The 23,466-nt window shown below is 43.1% G+C and overlaps 1 long non-coding RNA gene across 1 annotated transcript in view; it reads left to right on the forward strand.

Annotated features, from left to right (window-relative positions):
- LOC147121226 (uncharacterized) overlaps window positions 1–15,406 on the forward strand; it is a 127,482-nt gene extending 112,076 nt beyond the window's left edge. The window contains exon 3 of the long non-coding RNA XR_015077516.1: window positions 14,567–15,406. This is a non-coding gene — a long non-coding RNA (uncharacterized LOC147121226). The remainder of the gene's footprint in view (window positions 1–14,566) is intronic.
- The last annotated feature ends 8,060 nt before the right edge of the window (window positions 15,407–23,466 follow it).

Below are 23,466 nucleotides of genomic sequence, written 5' to 3' on the forward strand. Positions count from 1 at the left end.
CTATGCCCCTCATAATTTTATACACCTCAATAAGGTCTCCCCTCAGCCTCCACTGTTCCAAGGAATACAGACCCAGCCTATCCAGTCTTTCCTCATAGCTAAGATTCTCTACTCCCGGCAACATCCTTGTAAATCTCCTCTGTACCCTCTCTAGTGCAATCACATCTTTTCTGTAATGTGGTGACCAGAACTGCACGCAGTACTCTAGCTGAGGCCTAACTAGTATTTTATGCAGTTGAAGCATAACCCCCCTGCTCTTGTATTCTATGCCATGGCTAATAAAGGAAAGTATTCTGTATGCCTTCTTAGCCACCTTATCTACCTGGCCTGCTACCTTCAGGGATCTGTGGACATGCACTCCAAGGTCCCTTTGTTCCTCTACACTACTCAGTGTCCTACCATTTAATGTGTATTCCCTTTCCTTGTTAGCCTGCCGCAAATGCATTACCTCACACTTCTCCGGTTTGAATTCCATTTGCCACTGTTCTGCCCACCTGACCAATTTATTGATATCTTCCTGCAGTCTATAGCTTCCTTCTTCAGTATCAACCACACAGCCGATTTTAGTATCATCTGCAAACTTTTTAATCATACCCCCTATATTCAAGCCTAGATCATTGATATATACCGCGAAAAGGAAGGGACCTAGTACTAAGCCCTGTGGAACCCCACTGGAAACAGCCTTCCAGTCACAAAAACACACATCAACCATTACCCTCTGCTTCCTGTTTCCGAGCCAGTTTTGAATCCAACTTGACACTTTGCCCTGGATCCCATGGGCTTTTAACTTTGTGACCAGTCTGCCATGTGGAACCTTATCAAAAGCCTTGCTAAAGTTCATATACACTACATCAAACACACTACCCTCATCTACCCTCGTTGTTACCTCCTCAAAAAATTCAATCAAGTTTGTCAGACACGACCTTCCCTTAACAAATCCATGCTGACTATCCTTGATTAATCCGTATCTTTCTAAGCGAAGACTTATCCTTTCCTTCAGAATTCTTTCCAATAATTTTCCCACCACCAAGGTTAGGCTGACTGGCCTGTAATTACTCGGTCTATCCTTTTCTCCCTTTTTAGACAAGGGTACCACATTAGCAGTCCTCCAGTCCTCCGGCACCACACCTGAAGCCAGAAAGGATTGAAAAATGATGGTCAGGGCCTCAGCTATTTCCTCTTTTGCTTCGCTGGACAAATCAAATTGGCCATGGTAGCCTTAAGGAGGAGTTCATAGAGTGTATCCAGGATGGTTTCCTCAAACAGTATGCAATGGAACCAACCAGGGAGCAGGCTATCTTAGATCTGGTACTATGTAATGAGACAGAATTAATAAATGTATATATAGTAAAGGATCCTCTAGGAAAGAGTGATCATAGCATGGTTGAATTTCAAATTCAGTTGGAGGGTGAGAAAGTTGTATCTCAAACCAGTGTCCTGATCTTAAACAAAGGCAATTACAATGGCATGAGGGCAGAACTGACTAAAGTGGACTGGAAAAATATATTAAAGGGTAAGACAGATGAAATGCAGTGGCAGACATTTAAGGAGATATTTCATAACTCTCAACAAAAATATATTCCAGTGAGAAAGAAAGATTTTAAGAGAAGGGAGCACCATCTGTGGCCAACTAAGGAAGTAAAGGATGGTATCAAATTGAAAACGAAGTCATACAATGTTGCTAAGATTGGTGTGAGACCAGAGCATTGGGAAATCTTTAAAAAGGATGACTAAAAAAATAATAGAGAAGATGAATTATGAGAGTAAACTGGCAAGAAACATTGAAACAGATAGTAAGAGCTTCTACAGGTATATAAAAAGGAAGAGGGCAGCTAAAGTAAACGTTGGTCCCAGAGGATGAGACTGGGGAATTAATAATGGGGAATGGGGAAATGGCGGAGACTCTGAACAAATATTTTGTATCTGTCTTCACGGTAGAAGACACTAACAACATCCCAATAATGGATAATCAAGGGGCCACAGGGAGGGGGGATCTAAAGACAATCACTATCACTAAGGAAGTAGTACTTGGTAAAATAATGGGACTAAAAGATGACAAGTCCCCTCGACCAGATGGCCTGCATCCCAGGGTCTTAAAAGAAGTGGCTGCAGAGATAGTGGATGCATTGGTTGCAATATACCAAAATTCCCTGGACTCTGGCGAGGTCCCAGTGGATTGGAAAACTGCAAAAGTAACACCCCTATTTAAGAAAGGAGGGAGACAGAAAGCAGGAAACTATAGACCAGTTAGCCTAATATCTGTCGTTGGGAAAATGCTGGAGTCCTTCATTAAGAAAGCAGTAGCAGGGCATTTGGAAAATCATAATGCAGTCAAGCAGAGTCAGCATGGTTTTCTGAAAGGGAAATCATGTTTAACAAACTTGCTGGAGTTCTTCGAGAAGGTAATGAGCAGGGTGGTCAAAGGTGAACCAGTGGATGTGGTGTATTTAGATTTCCAGAAGGCATTCGATAAGGTGCCACATAAAAGGTTACTGCATAAGATAAGGGCTCATGGAATTGGGGGTAATATATTAGCATGGATAGAGAATTGGCTAACTAACAGAAAGCAGAGAGTCGGGATAAATGGTTCATTTTCCAGTTGGCAAACGGTAACTAGTGGGGTGCCACAGGGATCGGTGCTGGGGCCTCAACTATTTACAATCTACATTAATAACTTGGATGAAGGGACCGAGTGTAATGTAGCCAAGTTTGCGGATGATACAAAGATGGGTGGGAAAGCAAGTTGTGCAGAGGACTCAAAGAACCTGCAAAGGGATATAGACAGGCTAAGTGAATGGGCAAACATTTGGCAGATGGAGTATAATGTGGGAAAGTGCGAGGTTAAACACTTTGGCAGGAAAAATAAAAAAGCAAATTATTATTTAAATGGAGAGAGATTACAAAATGCTACAGTTCAGAGGGACCTGGGGGTCCTTGTGCATGAAACACAAAAAGTTAGCATGCAGGTACAGCAAGTAATCAAAAAGGCAAATGGGATGTTGGCCTTTATTTTAAAGTGGTTGGAGTATAAAAGCAGGGAAGTCCTGCTACAACTGTACAGGGTATTGGTGAGACCACACCTTGAGTACTGCATACAGTTTTGGCCTCCTTATTTAAGGAAGGATATACTTGCATTGGAGGCAGTTCAGGGACGATTCACTAAGTTAATTCCAGAGATGAGGGGGTTGACTTATGAGGAAAGCTTGAGCAGATTGGGCCTACACTCATTGGAATTTAGAAGAATTTATTATGATACATATAAGATAGTGATGGGATGTTTCCTCTCGTGGGGAAATCTAGAACGTGGGGGCACAGTTTTAGAATAAAGGGTCACCCTTTTAGAACTGAGATGAGGAAGAATTTCTTCTCTGAGTGTTGTAAATCTGTGGAATTCTCTGCCCCAGAGAGCTGTGGAGGCTGGGTCATTAAATACATTTAAGGTGGAGATAGACAAATTTTTGCAAGATAAGGGAGTGAAGGGTTATGGGGAGTGGGCGGGGAAGTGGCTTTGAGCCCAAGATCAGCCATGATCTTATTGAATGGCGGAGCAGGCTCGAGGGGCCAAGTGGCCTATTCCTGACCTATTTCTTATGTTCTTATGCTTAACAGCCTGGGATACATTTCATTCAGGCCTGGGAATTTATCCACTTTTAAAGCTGCTAAACCTCTTAATACTTCCTCTCTCACTATGTTTATTTCATCTTATATTTCATACTCCTCTCCCCGATAGCAATGTCTGCTTTGCCCCTCTCCTTTATGAAAACAGACGCAAAGTATTCATTAAGAACCCCACCACTGTCTCCCGCCTCCACACACAGATTACCCTCATAATCTCTAATAGGCCCTACCCTTTCTTTAGTTATCCTCTTACTCTTAATATATTTATAAAACATCTTTCGGTTTTCCTTGATTTTACTTGCCAAGAATTTTTCATGCTCTCTCTTTGCTTTCCTAATATCCTTTTTAATTGCACCCCTGCACTTTCTGTACTCCTCTAAAGATTCTGGAGTATTTAGCCCTCGGTATCTGTCATACGCCTCCCTTTTTTTCCTTTATCCTACCCTGTATGTCCCTAGAAATCCAGGGGGTTCCAGATTTGTTAGTCCCACCTTTTTTCTTTAAGGGCACATATTTGGTCTGAACCCTCCGGATCTCCTCCTTGAATACCTCCCACTGCTCTGGCACTGATTTACCTTCAAGTAGCTGTTTCCAGTCCACTACGGCTAAATCCCCTCTGAGCTTAGCAAAATTTGCTTTTGCCCAATTTAGAATTTTTATTCCTGGTCCATCCTTGTCGTTTTTCATAACTACCTTAAATCTAACAGAATTATGGTCACTAGCACCAAAATGATACGCCTTCTACCTGCCCAGCTTCATTCCCTAAAACAAAGATCAGAACTGCCCCCTCCCTTGTTGGGCTTGCTACATACTGGCTAAAAAAGTTCTCCTGGATGCATTTTAGGAATTCCGCACCCACTATACCCTTCACACTAATTTTATCCCAGTTAATAGTGCCTACTTTATTACTCCCACTTCAAACTGGAACTGTTGTTTTACCATTTAGTAAAAGGAGTTCACAAACCAATCCTACAACACAACTACCCTGGAATATGCAGGTTGATTTAATCACAAACTGGGATGCCGGGTGGATAACACGAGAAAAATGGAATATCAATTGGAATGTCCATATCCAGGATTTTGATTGCAACATCATCCTGGATGAGTGCAGCTCCAACAACACTCAAGAAGCTCGACACAATCCAGGACAAAGCAGCCCGCTTGATTGGCACCCCATCCACCACCTTAAACATTAACTACCTCCACCACCAGTGTACCGTGGCTGCAGTGTGTACCATCTACAAGATGCACTGCAGCAACTCGCCAAGGCTTCTTCGGCAGCATCTCCCAAACACGGGACCTCTTCCACCTAGAAGGACAAGGGCAGCAGGCGCATGGGAACACCACCACCTCCAAGTTCTCCTCCAAGTCACACACCATCCTGACTTAGACGTATATTGTCAATCCTTCATCGTCGCTGGGTCAAAATCCTGGGACTCCCTACATAACAGCACTGTGGAAGTACCATCACCACATGGACTGCAGCGGTTCAAGAAGGTGGCTCACTACCACCTTCTCAAGGGCAACTAGGGATGGGCAATAAATGCTGGCCTTGCCAGCGATGCCCAGATCCCATAAACGAATTTTAAAAAAATTATAAATCTTGCTTCTAAAAATCTGAAACAAAAAATTTCAAAATTAAGCTAAATACTGGATAAAAACAAACACTGAAACATTCAACCACCAAAAACCCAAAGTTAAAGCTCACGTTCATATATGCTGACATAATAAAGTGTCACGCATGATATGGTGGAAACCCAAAAGATACGATAATCTCCACCAGATTACTGCCCATGTGGTGAAGATGAAAATATATCCCACACGTTTTAACATTATTGATCTTTCCTCAGTCACTTCACTTTGGTGATGGATTTATTTGGAGTTACAGGTTCTTACTCGATGGAAACTTAGATTGGAGAAATTTAATAATTTTGCTTCGTTATAAATATTAACTTCTTGTTATTCCAGATCATGCCTGCACTGATTTCCGTCTCATCAACATTGCTTTTACTATTAAAATGAAACTCCTGCACGTTTTGTAGAAAAGCAATTTAGACCAAGAAAAAGCTGCCCTAAGGATTAATGGGTGGACATCCAACAAAAGCAATCTCTGCTCAATTCAAAGCCCCCAGTTGGCCATTCCACTCCAGCAACACTGGCAATGACAAGTGGAAACTAAATTAAAAACCTGAATGGACAAAAATTGAGCCGTTACAGATTTATTTGTGAATATTGCAGTTATCTTTCAATTGCAGTTTTTCATGTGCATGCAGTTTCATTAGGGAGCAAAAATGTTTGAGGGCAGTTTGATGATGCTTTTGTGTCAGCTCTGAAGAGGGTAAATTTCTCCAATTTATGCTTCCATTGAGTGAGAATCTGTAACTCCAAATAAATCCATCACCATTTAGTGGTAAAGTGACTGATGAAAGATCAATAATGTTAAAATGTGTGGGGTATATTTTCATCCTCGCCTCATTTGCGGAAATCTGGTGGAGATGATCGTACCTTTTCGGTTTCCACCCTATCATTCATGACACTTTAATATGTCAGTATAGCTGGGAACTATGGCAACAGAGATCTGGGGCTTGTGTACTTTAACTTGCCACTACTGCACATATTTTCAAGCAATATCTACTGCCTTTTGAAGTCTGGAGGGATGAACAGTTTTGGTCTGTGATCAAGAAAAAGAACAGTGATGTGTTTTCAGCGACCTGGTTGGAGGCCTGAGATGAATTCCAGAAACCGTTTAATGTGCAGCACTGTAGAGGGATGAAAGGAGGAAGCTCAACCATGTTTCAAGAAAACAAAAGCTTAAATTCACTTTAATCAGAACATTTACTTAATGTGCTTTTGGCTCATTCATTTTCCTACATAACGACAGTGACTGCACATCAAAAATAACTAATTGGATATTTTGCGCTTTGGGATTTCCTAGGGATGTGATATAGCGCTATATAAATGTAAATTAATTCTTTCTATTCTCCCTGACACCACCAAATCCGAAGCATAAAGCCCCTCGAGAATATATTGTGCAAAAACTATTAACCTCAGTAGGGAAGTTTTGAACATTTTCCACTGAGTAACCCTTAACCCCAACAAACTAAATAATTGCTATCTGGTCTTTCTTCCAGTAAAAGGAATATTTTTGTGTGACACTCTTTGTCTGTAGCCTGACATTGAATGATGTATTTAATTCCAGTCCAAGTCCGCCGTGCTGTTAGAGTTGTGAGCAGTAGATTATGACAGAAGTGCATATTTTAACTGTTAATGTCATGCAACAGCCATTAAATACCACAGAATTCAGCTCACACTTCATGTTTCCCTCCTTTTATCAGTATGCTTTTAGATATGTGGTGCCACTTAGACACAAACAAAATGACTGAGCTTTTGTAGTGTAAAATATGACAACAAAATAACTGAATCAAAATGAATTCCATTAGGTTTTTGCTGCTTGAAGTCTGCATTGCACAGGAGGAGGAAATATAATTTAATAAATTATGAGGTTTGTGATAAACTGACATAAAACAGAGCTTGTTCAATTGTCCTATTTGATTTGTTTCATTCATATCAATTCAATACTACGCTATTTGTGTTGATAAGTAGCGTCGGATAGACAGTCTTGTCAGAGCTAGTTCTTCCATTTTATTATTACTAAATTTTACTTATCCTGTCGTGCACTTTAAAGATTAGTTATTATTTTGGGCTGGTTTTGCCCTGTATATAAGATGCTTTTGATGAGAATTCACATTATACAGCTACAACCTTGCTTTTAAATAAAAACTTTGTCCTGCTTATTCTTGTGGGGAAGTTAAATGTAGTATGCTAACATTGGATTTATGGTAATCTAAATCCCTGAACTTTCTAAACCATGTTATTGTCCATTGCTCATTTTTGGCTATAAATTCTTCTGCTCATGCACAGGTAACTTGATGGTTTAGCCCACCACTTGTCATTGTTTTATATCTCCTTCAAATGACCTGCCTTTTGTCAGGAGTAATAACTGAAATTCTGTGGGCAACTGCAGTCGAGTGTTTTGTTGAAAATTGAACTGCTTTTTAAAAAAAAAAATCAAATTAGAATGAGGAAAGAACCTGCTTGTCTGCCATCCACTTGATTTGCATCTTTCTCTCTAACTCTCCCTCCCTCTGTCTCATAGGAGTTGGCAATTAGAATCTTTGAGGGTAATTTTAACCCAACTTGTCGGGTGGAAAACGCATAGGATTGGGTGGAATGCTGGTTTTATACTCCACCTAATATTACTCTGCGCTGACTTCAACAGAGAGTAAAATTGGGCGGGGTGTAAATCCAAGATTGCGCACAATCCCAACAGTTTCCCAATCGGTGTGGGTAGGTTAAAATTTGCCCCACGTCTCACTGGAGAGATAAGCAGTTGGCTTCAAACTGCAATTGCCCTTTTTAAAAAAATTGAAGCAATATTTCATGAAGAAAGACACATTAGGGACTATTGTGTGGGCAGCTGCCCGATGTCCAGTGGGAGCCCAATCCATTATGAGGGCTGGGCCTCATTATCATAATGCCAGTGAGCACAGCCCCTAAACGGGTGTCGCGCTGCAGTTTGCCAGCTTGGGGCCGGTGCAACATTGGATGGCCTGGAGACTAACCTAGCTGGCAAAAAGGCAGTCTGGAGGAAGAGGCAGTAGTGGAGGGCAGAAACCCAGGGTGGTAGTGGCTACAATATTCTTGTGGAAACCAAAGGAGCACTCCTGCTCCTACTGACCCCACAAAGATCATTTTAGACTTACCTTTTTGGCCTCTTCTTCTTGACTACCAGATTTTACAGTGCAGAGCATCCACAGTGCACACTGTGTCCAGCAGACCTTCTAAATTGCATCAGGGTCCTATGTATGTCATAATACCCTGATTTGCATAAACAAATGAGGGTCCCACTTGATTCCGGTGGGTGCCTGGATCGTACAGTGGAAGGCCTGAGTTAAAATGGTGGCGGAGTGAAAACGGGCCTTAAGTTGACCTACACAATTTTAACTCTACTACTCCCTATTTCTGCTGAGCAGGGCATGTTAAAATCACCGCTATTCTTTCTATCCTTCAAGTCTTTCTCTCCCTCTCTCTCTCTCTCTCGCTCTTTCACGTATAAATTTTAGAGAACACAAAACAGAAACATACAGCCTTTTAATTTTAAAACAAAACATAATATAAATTTTACCTCATTAAGGATTTTGAAATTTGTCCTCTAATTTACTTCCAATAATTTGAAAAATTTTGGAGCAGAAACTGCTAGAAGCTGAAGAAAAATATTCCTCAGTATAGCTGACCAAATGGTGCTGATGCATCCTGGGAGATTAGGTCCGCCACACATGCCCATACTGCACAATCCACATTCAACTATCAACTCCAACCCTTGGCTTTAGGGACAGACTAAGGTCTAGAAATTCACTGGCGCCTCGTTTGGGGTGCCAGTCTCGCCAGGGCGCCGGAAGTACCGCCCCGGAAGGAGTCGCGAATGCCCGCCAGAAATTCAGTTTCAGCGCCCCAGACGGAAGCGCAGCGCTACTCGAGGTGCCCCGCATCCCTCTTGGGGCGCTGCAACTGAAAATCACAGCGCAACGTGCCGCAGCGCCACACGCTGCGGCACGGCGTGCTGCAGTACTGCAGGCCTTCCTCCCCTTCTTAAAGGGGAGGGGCCTGCTGCAGCGCGATCGGCGATCGCGAGTGCCGGCAAAAGAGCCCGGCACCGAGGAGAAGTGCCGGACTCTTGGGACACAGCTGGCACAACGCGGGGGGGGGTGCTCAGGAGGCCGGGGACGGCGGCGTGAAGAGGTGCTGGCAGGCGGCCAGCAAAAAAAATGGCCGCCCCGCACCTCCGCGCCTCTACTGCCGCAGGTAGGCCCCCCTGAACCGGTCGCAAATTGCGACCGGCGTTAAAGCAGGGGACGCTACCAAATTTCGCGATCGGGGCGGTAGAGGGGCGCTGCGCACACCGATGATGTCATTGGTGGCGGCGCAGAGCTAACAGCTAGCGCCGCCATTAGCGTCCCGCTAAATTTAGCGGGAGGCATGGCCAGTGGCGCAAAACCCACTAAGTGCCCTCTTTGGGCGCTAATGGGTGGCGCAGCCCACTGAATTTCTAGGCCTAAGGCTTTCAAATAAAACCTTTCATGAAACAACAACTTGCATTTATATAGCGTCTTTAATGTAGTAAAATGTCCCAAGGCACTGCACAGGAGCGTCATCAAACACAATTGGATACCGAGCTACATAAGGAGATATTAGTACAGATGACCAAAAGTTTGGTCAAAGAGGTAGGTTTTAAGGAGCGTCTTAAAGGAGGTAGAGGTAGAGAGGCGGAGAGGTTTAAGCAGGCAATCCCAGAGCTTAGGCCCTAGGCAGCAGAAGGCACGGCCACCAATGGTTGAGTGATTATAATCAGGGATGCTCAAGAGGGCAGAATTAGAGGAGCGCAGACATCTTGGGGGTGGGAGGGTGGAGGGGGCGTTGTGGGGCTGAAAACCACTAAAAGACACAAAAGGCAAATTCAGTGGATAAAGGTATTCATGTTACTGTGAAGTGTGTATTTTAAAATGTTAAACATTCTGGTTAAACACTTATTTTGGACAGTAGATATTTCAGTTACTGAGGAAAAAATAGTAGATAAAAAACAATTGCAGAAAGCATTTTGTGAGTAGTGTGGGAACTCAGTAGCCAGATTGTGCAATCTGAGTGATGAGTTCACATAGGCATTGCCATTATAAATGGGGACATACAAATTTATAATGGAATAAATTGGGGAAAAAGCATGGCAAAACATGATAGTGAAGTGGTGCAAACAGGAAGTGGGTGCTCAATCACGGTTTTTTAAAATTCATTGATGGGATGTGGGCATCGCTGGCTGGCTAGGCCTGCATTTAGTGCCCATCCCTAATTGCCCTTGAGAAGATGGTGGTGAGCCGCCTTCTTGAACCGCTGCCGTCCATATGGTGTAGGTACATCCACAATGCTGTTAGGAAGGGAGTTCCAGGATTTTGGCCCAGTGACAGTGAAGGAACGGCGATACAGGCCCAAGTCAGGATGGTGTGTGGCTTGGAGGGGAACTTGTAGGTGGTGATGTTCCCATGCGTCTGCTGCCCTTGTCCTTCTAAGTGGTAGAGGTCGCGGGTTTGGAAGGTGCTGTTGAAGGAGCTTTGGCGAGTTGCTGCAGTGCATCTTGTAGATGGTACACACTGCAGCCACAGTGCGCCGGTGGTGGAGGGAGTGAATGTTGAAGGTGGATGGAGTGCCAATCAAGCGGGCTGCTTTATCCTGAATGGTGTCGAGCTTCTTGAGTGTTGTTGGAGCTGCACTCATCCAGGCAAGTGGAGAGTATTCCATCACACTCCTGACTTGTGCCTTGTAGATGGTGGAAAGGCTTTGGGGAGTCAGGAGGTGAGACACTCGCCGCAGAATTCCCAGCCTCTGGCCTGCTCTTGTAGCCACAGTATTTATATGGCTGGTCCAGTTCAGTTTCTGATCAATGGTAACCCCCAGGATGTTGATAGTGGGGGATTCAGCGATGGTAATGCCATTGAATGTCAAGGGGAGATGGTTAGAGTCTCGCTTGTTGGAGATGGTCATTGCCTGGCACTTGTGTGGTGCGAATGTTACTTGCCACTTGTCAGCCCAAGTCTGAATGTTGTCCAGGTCCTGCTGCATATAGACACAGACTGTGTCAGTATCTGACGAGTCTCGAATGGTGCTGAACAGTGTGCAATCATCAGCGAACATCCCCACTTCTGACCTTATGATGGAGGGAAGGTCATTGATGAAACAGCTGAAGATGGTTGGGCCTAGGACACTGCCCTGAGGAACTCCTGCAGTGATATCATGTGATTGGGATGAATGACCTCCAACAACCACAGCCAACTTCCTTTGTGTGATTCCAACCAACAGAGCATTGAACAATAAACAAGGTCGTGGAATTTAAATTCCAGAATACTGTTTATTGAAGATGGAAGTTGACTTATTTAGTCACTGAATCCCTGATATTATCCTTTACATGGCATGAACGTAGAACAGTGTACATTTTGACTCGTTGTGAGCCATGGGAGATCTGTTGGTACTTTAAAAATATTTACAGCCATTACAAAGTTTAAAGAAGTTGACCATTTAAAGATATGTGGAAGAATTTTGTCCTCTTCTTCCACTTGCCTTTAAATAGCCAATGCCTTTACATTTTAGCAGAATTCCTTTAAAGGCTACTAATATGCATTGTTTCTCCCCTCTCTCAATGGTTTCCAATGCCAGAGCCAATATGGGCTGGGGGCTCTCTTCCAATTACTCCTTAGAACTGACCGGGAAAACCCCCAAAGCTCAGCCCAGTGAGAAGTGTGTGAATGTAATAACATGGGACTCTGGTCCCACCACACTAGTATCAAGGCCAGAAAATGTAGCATATAAGAACCAGCAATACCCAAGGCAGCTGCCTGGATCTCACCTGAGCAAGGAGGCAATCACTACTGTGTATCGATTGTTTAATACAGCCCTACAGATACTGTCAGAGTTACCTTTAATAGTTGTATTTTAAAACAAAATGTATACACACAAATTAAAATAGGCACCAAGACAAAAGTGATTAAAATGCTAATGAGCTAAAATTCAAAGCTGTTTTCCCAAACAGTATAAGCAAATCATTAGCTTGTTTTGGCAATCAATAAACACACCCACTGTGTTGACGGTCCTTAGTCTCAGACACTTGGCAGGGACTGGCTAGCGTAGGCACTCCTTTCAGGGTGTGAGCAGAAGGAGATAAAAAAAAGACAGCATTAAAATTCATCTGCCACTAGTTCACCCACTTACATACTGGCCTGGCCTTTCTGCTCAACAGCTACACAGTTGAAGCGAGGTGCAAGTGCACTTCTGCCTGTCCCTGAGGTGCCCCTCTGATCTCAGCTGATTTTATGGCCACAGGGTCCTTACCATACCATATCATGACACAGGCTGGGTTTCCCTTTTTTTGCATTGTGTTATCATGTGCCCACCCACATATGGGTAGGCACAGTTTCTCAGATTGCAGGTGGCCCACTGAAAGAAGCAGGGAGTTAGCTATGCAGCCTAGCACATCTCTAAGTTACTTTCCACCTCCACTTGCCTCAGATCCACCAAAAAAATCAGTGGGGGAGGGGAGGTGGAAAGCCTAGCCCACTAGATCTAACTCTTTGGCTGGCCTTTTAGATTATACTGCCATCCCCACTCCCCACCATCCCCCCACCCCTTCAACCCCATATGGGGTATCATCTGTCAATTGACCAGTTTGCATTAATCTTCTAAATCCAAATCATTAATATAATGGATCCCAACAATGATCCCTGGGGTACTCCATTCAGCACCTCCCCACCCTGACATCATTCCAAATCCTACCATTCTAAACAATTCCCAAGTTTTATCTTGAATCCCCACCACTTTAAGCTTAACTTTACAGTCCTTCAAGCAGAACCTTGTCAAAACTTTTGGAAATCTAGATACACCATGTCAAAAGGCTTTCCCCAGCCCACTTTGGAATTCACGCTCTCAAAGAAGTCAAGGACATTGGCCAGATAGGATCTTCCCTTCCTGAAACTATATTGGCTACTATTTGCTAAGATATCAGCTTGTCCCAGGTTAGCACACTTGCCTCAGAATCAGAAGGCTGTAGGGTCAAGGCCTACTCGGGGGACCTAAGCACACTGAAGGAACGTAGCATTGTTGGAGGTGCCAACTTTCAAATGAGACATTAATCCAAGGTCCCATCTGCCTGAACTGGTGGACATAAAAGATCCCATGGCACTATCTGAAGAAGAACAAGGGTGTTCTCCTGCTGTCCTGGTCAACATTTATTCCTTAATATCAAAAATAGATTAACTGATCATTTATCTCATTGCAGTTTGTGGGACTTTGCTGTGTGCAAATTGGCAGCTGTGTTTATCTATAAAACAAGATTGACAGCATTTCAAAAGAAACTCATTGGCTGTAAAGCACTTTGGGACATCCTGAAGGTTTGAAGGTCACTATATAAATACACATTCTTTCTGATGATCATACAGGTAATTCCCAACTTTACTCCTCACAACCGATTTCATTATTTTGTTCAATATTAATGTAAGACTAATGGATCTGTAAATGCCTGCGACTGTTTTGTAATTTTTTTTTTAATGGGTGCCTGTTAGCTTGTTTCCAGTCTAGCAAGGTCAACTTGGCATTCATTGACTCTCACACGATGACTGTCAGCACCTCATAAATCTCATCTTGTGTCTCGCTTTGTACCCCAGGATCAATAGCTTTGATCCTCGGGGTTTTGCTTGCTTTGATCTCTTTTCCTCTCTTGAAGACACTTCCTCTTTCTGGGGTACAGTTCCAAGGGCATCTGCAGCAATGTTCCCGTTAAGCTGTGTGGCCGTGCAGTGGTCTGGAGGTCCCACACAGGCCCCTCACCGGCTTTACAATGGTAATAACCGCACATGCGTGAAAAATTTAATGGGCCGCGCAGCCAGTTAAAGGGCCCACGCACCAAAATTTTTTTACAGGAAACATTGATCAACAGCTCTCCAGTATCTCAGCCAGGTGGTCAATCTTCATGTGTGACCTGAGACAGTGAGTGTCAACATGCTGTTTGATTGTGTAAGGCAACACAGCCAAGCTGATTATGTTAAAATTTCACTTCTATACATTCACATTTCCCAGCAAGGAGGTCACTAGATAGCGATCAGAAGCAGGAGGAGATTTTTCACTGTAGTTCAGGAGAGCTGAAGCCAATTGTACCACCTAAATGCTGACTGAGCTGAGATCACATAGCTTGAGCCTGCGATTTTCTGGTCTGTATGACTTATCACCACAGCATGTGGAGAATTTACCCACCGTGTCATCAAGGCAGGTTTCTCTTTTGTAAAAAAAAAAATCCATGTAATTAAAAAAAATAAACTTGCAATAATTTTGAAAAATCCATTTTTTTCCCCTAAAGCGGGAAGAGATAGTGCACCAGAAGCTTCCAGGTCTGAAATTGAAAGCAAAGGTCACCTCTTTATGAAGCAAGTCCAGAGGCAGTGAACAACTCCTGCCACCAGCCAGTTTGCTTAGCTAAGCACCATTAATAAAATCTGTGACAGCAAGTGATTGTCCAGATATCAAATTCTATTGGAAGACACAGGAGCTCCACAGTCTAACAAATCCTGGTGGCAATTCTCTCTTCAACAGCCTTACTTAACTGGACAAAAATAGACACTTACCGTACTGATGAGTGACCTTTTCGCTCTTCCACAGTATTTCTTGCTCTCAAACCAATTTTCCAGCCTGACGAGTTTGCGCTGAAGCTATTGGTGCAGCAGATATTTTGTATTGAGACCAAATGTTGTATAAATGGCTGTAAGTCCTATATAAAAGTTAATGTCATCTTAGATGCAGTTTCTTCAAACCTTGTGCCTTTGAAAAGGTTAAAATTGTTGTACGCACTTTTTAATGTTAGGGCTCGAACAGTTTCATGCCTTCGAGCGCATCACAGCCAGCTTCTTTCATCTTGGAGCAGTTTATTATTCCCGGGCACAAAATGTTACAAGTTTTACCGCGTTGTATATCTATCACTCAAATGTATACGTATATACTAATCTCGTTGTCAGGTATATTTTGGGCTTGTGTAATTAAAAGATTAAACAGCACAGTTTTATGTGTAAGACTTCCAGTCCAATATTCCTATTTCTACTGATTGATGCAACATGTAAGATGTAGCTTTGTGTGTTATCATTTACTGTTGACATTAAAACAAAACACTGAAGTTCAAATCCTCTCTTACAGTTCAAATCCTGTGGTTCTTATCACAGCCTAAATCGATCCACTGTTTTCAGTGTTAGTGATTCTGGAATGAAAAGGGCCAGTTATAAAATGTGGCTGTTGAGGATGAAGTAGAAGATTTAAATGATTTAAAAAACAGATGGCAGCATGTGCCACCAAGATCGCAGTCACAGGAGTAGCTTTTAACCACTTGTTTCAATCTTCATTCCGCAAACCATGAGTAAGCAATAAAAAGAGATCAGGGCTGCCAGTTACTTTATCTGTTGTAGGCAACTTTTAGCTTTGCCTAAACTGCAGCAATATTTTTAAATGATTTTCCCTGATCATCTTTTCGCAGTTCAGTTAACAACATTTACATCCAAACAGGACGAAAAGCGAGCCAGCATAAACTATAAACCCCATAATGATTTCTGTCACTAATTCTACTTGGAAAGGGCATCTCACTTTGTGACCAAACTAAATGCTAGAGTAACTCATTGGCCCTGATAAGAACAGGTAGGCGGGAATGGTGTGGGGGGTGGGAATGTTTAGCAGCTGGGAAACCTGGAAGTAGGGGTTTCCTGGAGGTCCTGATGAATTTAACGACAGGACCTGATTTTTTTTTTAAATTAGCTATTTCCTGGCCGCAGCCAGCCAGATTAAAGGCTGTTGGGTGAGTAGGCCTGCAGCTCCAGGCCGCTGCTGGAGATCTGATATCGGCGATGGGGTAAGTGATTGGGAGGGTGTCGGTATTTTGTGGTTGCGGGGGTGGGGGTGCGGTCCGTCAGATGGTGGGAAGTAGGGTTGTTCAGGTTGCAGGTCGGGAGGGTGGTCGGACAGTCGAGGGTGAGGGGGTTGACAAGTTTGCTTGTTGGGCCGGGGGAAACACTCATCATAGAATCATAGTAATTTACGGCACAGAAGGAGGCCATTCGGCCCATTGTGTCTGTGCCGGCTGAAAGAGCCATCCAGCCTAATCCCACTTTTCAGCTCTTGGTCCGTAGCCCTGTAAGTTACGGCACTTCAAGTGTTTATCCAAGCACTTTTTAAATGTGATGAGGGTTTCTGCCTCTACCACCCTTTCAGGCAGTGAGTTCCAGACCCCCACCACCCTTTGGGTGAAAACATTTCTTCTCAATTCCCCTCTAATCCTTCTACCAATTACTTTAAATCTATGCCCCCTGGTTATTGACCCTTCTGCTAAGGGAAATAGGTCCTTCCTATCCACTCTATCTAGGCCCCTCATAATTTTACACACCTCAATCAAGTCTCCCCTCAGCCTCCTCTGTTCCAAAGAAAACAACCCCAGCCTATCCAATCTTTCCTCATAGCTAAAATTCTCCAGTCTTGGCAATATCCTCATAAATCTCCTCTGTATCCTCCCTAGTGCAATCACATCTTTCCTGTAATGTGGTGGCCAGACTGTACGCAGTATTCTAACTGTGGCCTAACTAGTGTTTTATACAGTTCAAGCATAACCTCCCTGCTCTTGTATTCTATGTCTCGGCTAATAAAGGAAAATATCCTGTATGCCTTCTTAACCACCTCATGTACCTGTCCTGCTACCTTCAGGGATCTGTGGACTTGCACTCCAAGTTCCCACTGTTCCTCTACACTTCTCAGTATCCTACCATTTATTGTGTATTCCCTTGCCTTGTTACCCCTCCCCGAATGCATTACCTCACACTTCTCTGGATTGAATAACATTTGCCACTTTTCTGCCCACCTGACCAGTCCATTGATATTTTCCTGTAGTCTACAGCTATCTTCCTCACTATCAACCACACAGCCAATTTTTGTATCATCTGCAAACTTCTTAATCATGCCCCCTACATTGAAGTCTAAATCATTGATATATACCATAAAAAGCAAGGGACCTAGTCCTGAACCTTGTGGAACTCCACTGGAAACAGCCTTCCAATCACAAAAACACCCGTTGACCATTACCCTTTGCTTCCTACCTACTGAGCCAATTTTGGATCCAACTTGCCACTTTCCGTTGGATCCACAGGCTTTTACTTTTCTGACCAACCTGCCATGTGGGACCTTGCTAAAATCCATGCAGACTACATCAAATACACTACTCTCATCGACCCTCCTCGTTACCGTCTCAAAAAATTCAATCAAATTGTTCAGACACAACCTTCCCTTAACAAATCCTTGCTGACTGTCCTTGATTAATCCATGACTTTCTAAATGATGATTTATACTGTCCCTCAGAATTACCATCATTTTGTGCGTTTCAATTTTATTACACTTTTCATGCAGCAGAACCTCCCTGTTTACAGCAGAAGCAGTTAACACTGATTAGGAAGCAGGAGAAGGAAAGAATGAAAGTAATTGTATTTTTGAAGCTCCATTTATGTCCTCAAGATATCCTCAAGTGCTTCCCAACCAGAGAATTACATTTTTGAAGTACAGTGACAGTAATTAGGCAAACACAGCAGTCAGTTTGTGCAGAGCAAGGTGCCACAAAGAGAAAACGAAATAAATAGTCAGTTAATCTGTTTTGGGGGAGTAGATTGAGGGATGAATGTTGTCTAGGACTCCCTGCATTCTTCAGATAATGCCATGAGATCTTTTAGGTCCACCTGAACAGGCAGACAAAACCTTAATTTAACATCCAAAAGACAACACCACTGTCAGTGTAGCCCTCTCAATGTTGCCCTGAAATATTGATCATATTGAATGGTGGAGCAGGCTCGAAGGGCTGAATGGCCCACCCCGCTCCTATTCTTCTATGTTTCTATGAAATGTCAGTGCACATTTTGTACTCAAGTCCTGGAGTGAGGCTTTAAACTGATAACCATTGGACTCAGAGGTGACAGTGCAACTACTGAGCTAAACTGACAACTAAAATATTATTTTCTCAAAGCAGAACATTTTGAAATCATTAACCACAAGAACAAGGAAAATGGAAGTGGTGATTAGGATTAGAAAGTCGATTATTCAAATAACATTTCCTTTTAACAATTCAACATCACACTAACACAGGATTTATTTTCCTTCATTCAGCTTTCTTTAATACTATGGATTAATACTTAATGGAAAAAAATCATACTGAAATACTGGACATGGAGGAAGTGCATAATTTGTGCTATGGTTAAATGCCTGTTAGAATCTGGTTGGATTGAAATTGCCCACTTGGAAGGATTTCCAAAGTGAATTCTGAATCTCACTTTTGCCCACCACTGCCCTCTCCTTGAAAGTGCACACAGCTGTCCCCAAAAGATGGAGTTTCAGATACTAAGAACAGATAAAATCCAATGTTTGTCGCTAATGTCCAACTTCATTGCCACCTTCTGCTACATCTAAAATCAGATAGAAGAGGAATTAGGATCACAGCAATGACAATTTGAGATTGCAGTGGTAGGGTTGCGTGAGATTTGACGATGAGGATATTAAAGTCAATATATTGGGAGCCAGTGGTGGTCAGAGGGGGCAGGGATGACTGGTGTGTGGGACAGGATGTGGGCTGCAGGGTTCTGGATGAATTGGAGTTTGTGTAGTCTATAGCTTGGAAGACTATTGAAAACAGCATTGGGGAAAACAAGCCTTGAGGTGAAGACGGTGTGGATGCGCAACCAAGCGGGTGAGATAGGAATGTAGGTGGGGGATTTTCGGAGGTGGAAGTGTTCTTTACCATGGGAATGATGTGAGTTTTGAAGTTTAGCTCAAGGTTGGCCAGGACACCAAGGGTGTACACCTGCGGGCTCAGTCTCAACAAGCAACCAGGGACAGAAATAGAATTGGCACCTATGGCACAAAATTTCTGGCAGGAGCTGAACATGGTGGCTTCAGTTTTGCTGATGTTGAGCTGCAGAAAATTTTGGTTTGCGTTGCACTTGATCTCAGACAGGCAATCAGACAGCACAGCAATGGTCATGGAATTAAGGATGGAGACTCAAACATACAGTTGGGTTTCATCTGTGTATATTTGGAAATTGACCCCATGTTTTCAGGGACAGCAAGTAGACAAGGAATAGGAGGAGCTAAGGTTATAGCTGTGGGTCATGGCTTTGCAGACATGGGTGAAGAAGCCAACTGACTAAACTGGGACACATAGGAATGGGACCATGGTAGAGGAGGACAGAGAGATCAAGATGTACTTTAGGTAAAATTATTTCATTAGGAACCTTAAAAACAAATTTTAATTGAATGTCAACATTGTAAAACAGTTTTAAGTATTTTGAAATCCTCACATGTTAACTGGATAAACATTTTAAAAATGTCACCAAGTTACTGTACTGTAAAAACAAGAAAAGCTATCTGCACTACAGATAATTGTATCAATAAATTCTGTTATCTTAGTCTATTTCCAATTTGGACCGACAGTAGTTTTCCCAAAGCAAAAGATGTTGAAAGATTCCATAGATGGCAAATTTTTTCAAGGCATTTTCAGGTGGTAATCAGACAATCTTCAGCAACATCATCATTCTGTTTCACCTCTGTATCATCTGTATCAACAATCAGAGATTGACAGTTGGACCATAGGTCCACCACAGTCTGCTATGTTCTCAAATTAATTCCCATGTTCAGCTTCACATTTTCCACTGCTACATTGCTAGCTTTCTTCACTGGTACAAAGCCAGCTTGATTGTTGCTGGTTTCTCAGTATCCTAGGCAGCATTCAGCATGTGAAGTGCATCAAGGATAGTAATCTGTTTGGCCAGTTATGATTCTGTACACTTTCATCATAATTCGCACATAAAACTCAATCCACCATTATATTCCTGTTCAAATTTGTAATTATATTTTGGCCCATCAGCTATATCTATGATGTGTTTGTAGGGAGAAAAATCAGTTTGACATTTGTAGAGCTAAGGGCCCAGAAATTCGGGTCGGGGGCTTCCCGCGGGTGCAAGCCCCCGACCTGCACTTACCTTGCGCGCCGGCAGTTGAGCTGTAGGGCCCCGTGGAATTCCGATCCGGGGCCTGGTCCAGCTGCCCGCGCGCAGTGCTTGCGTATCCCAGGGGCGCAGTTAGTTCGATGCATCCCCTGGGATCATGTGGGCCATGGGCAGCCAATCGGAGCAGGGAATGCTCCATTCATAAGTCTTGACAGAAAGTGCTGTCAAGACTTATAAATACTACGGCCCCAAAATAGCACTAAACCTTCAAATAATTTTTTTTTAAATCACATATTTTAAATAAACTATAAATTACATTAAATAACTATTTTAAACAATAATTTAAATTTTTGAAAAAAATAATTTTATAATCTAATGGGGCTAAAAATAAACTTACCTTGCTTTAAAGTATTTAAAAATAATAAACCTGTGGAAAAAATGTTTTAATTTTAATTAATTCACCACTTACCTTGTAAAAAGCAGGCCTTATGCCTGCTTTTTAAATGTGTAAATTCTGCAGACTTACCCTCCCGGGAAAACCTGTAATAAAAAACCTAAGTTTGATGCGCACGTGCAGCCTCCCCTGTGCACGCGTTCGACCTCTGAACCTCTTCGTTCAGAGGAACGGAAGTGCCGGTTTCCCGCGTATGCGCAGTGCATGCAGAAAACCGGCACTTCCATCGGGCCCACGGGTGAGTACCCCGTGCGTACTCACCCGTGGAGACCCGAATTTCTGGGCCATAATGTATAAGCACTCTGTGCAGCTGTGCCGAATGATTGCGATTTTACGGTGCCTGTGCCTTCATTGATCCCTTTTGGCCATTTTGTAGAAAAAAAGAACTGAGATCATCCAAGTACTGTAGTGGAATTTACTTTGCATTGAATGTGCAGGAGATTTTGAGGTGACTGTAGAAACAATGTGGCTGTTTGCTCTCCCCAATAGACAATAATTTCACTTTGTCTGTGCCTGTCATATTGGCCACACCAAGTCAGAAATACAGTCCTTTTGATTTCTTTCCCATCACTTACAGAAAAATTCCAATCTGATCACTGTTTTTGATGTCTTCAGATGCAGAGTCAACCAGAAAGGATGGCAGAGCATTTGTTGGCCAAGGTGAAGTAGACACAATATCGGCACCTGCCTTTTCTGCAGGAATTCTTTATATGCAGTGTTTTACCTTTGTTATTATTGATATCGCAGCTATTTGAGGGTTAAAATGGATCCCTGTACCTTCAGCAAGTGACTTAGCTTTTGCCTTTAGTATGTCTAATTATTATTGCTTCCCTTTTTCTGTAAATAACCTGTTATATTAATAGTATTGCCTCCATCTCTTGAGTCTTTCCCCATGTATTTTTCCCCTGCTGATGTTACCATCTTGCTCCCATGAGTGATATTTGTTTTTAGCAATAATGCATTTGTTGATGCAGAAGGCTTGAATTGTGCCCTTGTACTTTTTGGTTGGATCACCAAAGCTTTGATTATTTTTACTTTTGCTACAACAGACAGTGCATTTCTTCGACACTGCTCCAGTTTGACAATGCACGGTTGCATGAGCTGATGGGAGTGGCTGTAGTAGGCAGCAGACAATTTAATTGGCCAGGGATGCACTGATTGACATGAGGCTGTGACTAGATGATTTATACTGGCTAGACAATGCAGCAGTTCACATGTGATGCATTACAAAGTATAGCAATACACCCTAAGGATTGCAGAAGTACCAGAAATACACAACAGGAGCACATAATATGCACATGGTTTTTATATTCACACGTATTGAATTCAAATTAGACATAGGAATTTATGTGCTAGAATGGGGATCCCTTAAAATGAGTTGACACCAAACGGAGTCCACTGTAGTATTCCAATCTGCCTGACCAGGTCGTATATCAGAATCGTATATTAGTAAGAATGGTAATAGCAGTAATGACAGTTTCGACTGTGAAGAAATTCCCTACCTTAATGCCATGAGTTAGCGCCACAATCCTGGTGAAAAATGGCGGCCACCACTCTGATGCCCTTCTCTGGTGCGGGACTCGGTGGCTGCCATTTTGTGAGGGCCTAAGTGCTGCTGATAGCCCCGCTGGCCCTGGAGATGCAAATGTGGTGAGCGTGACCTCAGGCAGCTTGCAACGCCAACTTAATGTCACGCTCTGCGTAGTTGGACCTTAGCACTGGGCCCTAAGCTTGCTCTGAAAAGTAAGCATGCAGCAGACTGAGAGATGCTGTCAGCACTTCTTAAAGGGACACACACATCTTGCATTTAAGCTTTTGGACTGGATTTTTATTATTTTATTGAAGTAGTGGCTTGGTGCAATACATAATAAGATTTTTTAAGTGTGCAGGGAGTGCTGCTGGATGCTTGCAAGGCCTCGGATGGTAAAGGAAGGCCTCTGAGAAGTCAGAAAATGCTGGAAATACTCAGCAGGTCTGGTAGCATCCATGGAGAGAGAAACAGAGTTCATGCCTCAGGACGAGATGCTGCCTGACCTGCTGAGTATTTCCAGCATTTTCTGCTTTTATTTCAGATTTACAGCATCCACTTGGAGAGGGAAGACAAAGATGGAGTAGAGGAGGACGCAGAAGGAAGGATGCAACCCAGACAGCCCCTTTCTGGCTGAGATATCTGGGATGGAATCATCCACCTGCAGTACCAGTGAACACAACAACAATTCCCCTTTCAACATTTCTCCCACACCTTACCTTTCCTCTGTTACTGACCATCACACTGCCCTCTTGGCCAAAATGCTGAAATAAAAGCCACCACAAAGCAAACCTTCCAATCCAATTTTATACATCTATCCATCCAATATGGCATCAAGAAATCAACTCATCATCCTTATGCACCCTAGTGATTGTCTTGAGTATGCCTTTGCCTTTCCTACTGATATTACCCAGTGGCTGCAGCATGGCTGGTCGAAGGCTGCTGACTTTCAATGGGGGACACTGCAAATGGCCTTGCTGGTCAACCTTGAGGAGCTGGTGGCTGGGAGTGTCAAATCGAGTGATGGTGGTTCTTCTTCCTTCCTCGTCAACCACTGGCTGGGCAGGCTGAATTTCTTGGGTGTATGAAATGAGGAAGGTACAAGGGTGACATTGTGGTGATGGGAGGGCGGGAAAGCAAGAGGTGCATGGCAGAAGGAGGATGACGTATGAGGAATCTGGCATCTTGTATCCTTTCAGCGCTGCCGCTGGCCAAGGGCACTGCCATGCCCCTGCATGAATGGCCAGCATCGTCTCCTCCAAGGG

Source organism: Somniosus microcephalus, chromosome 3, assembly GCF_052327205.1.
Source record: "Somniosus microcephalus isolate GS21.2 chromosome 3, FLI_Smic_1.0, whole genome shotgun sequence".
In the NCBI taxonomy this organism is placed as follows: domain Eukaryota; kingdom Metazoa; phylum Chordata; class Chondrichthyes; order Squaliformes; family Somniosidae; genus Somniosus; species Somniosus microcephalus.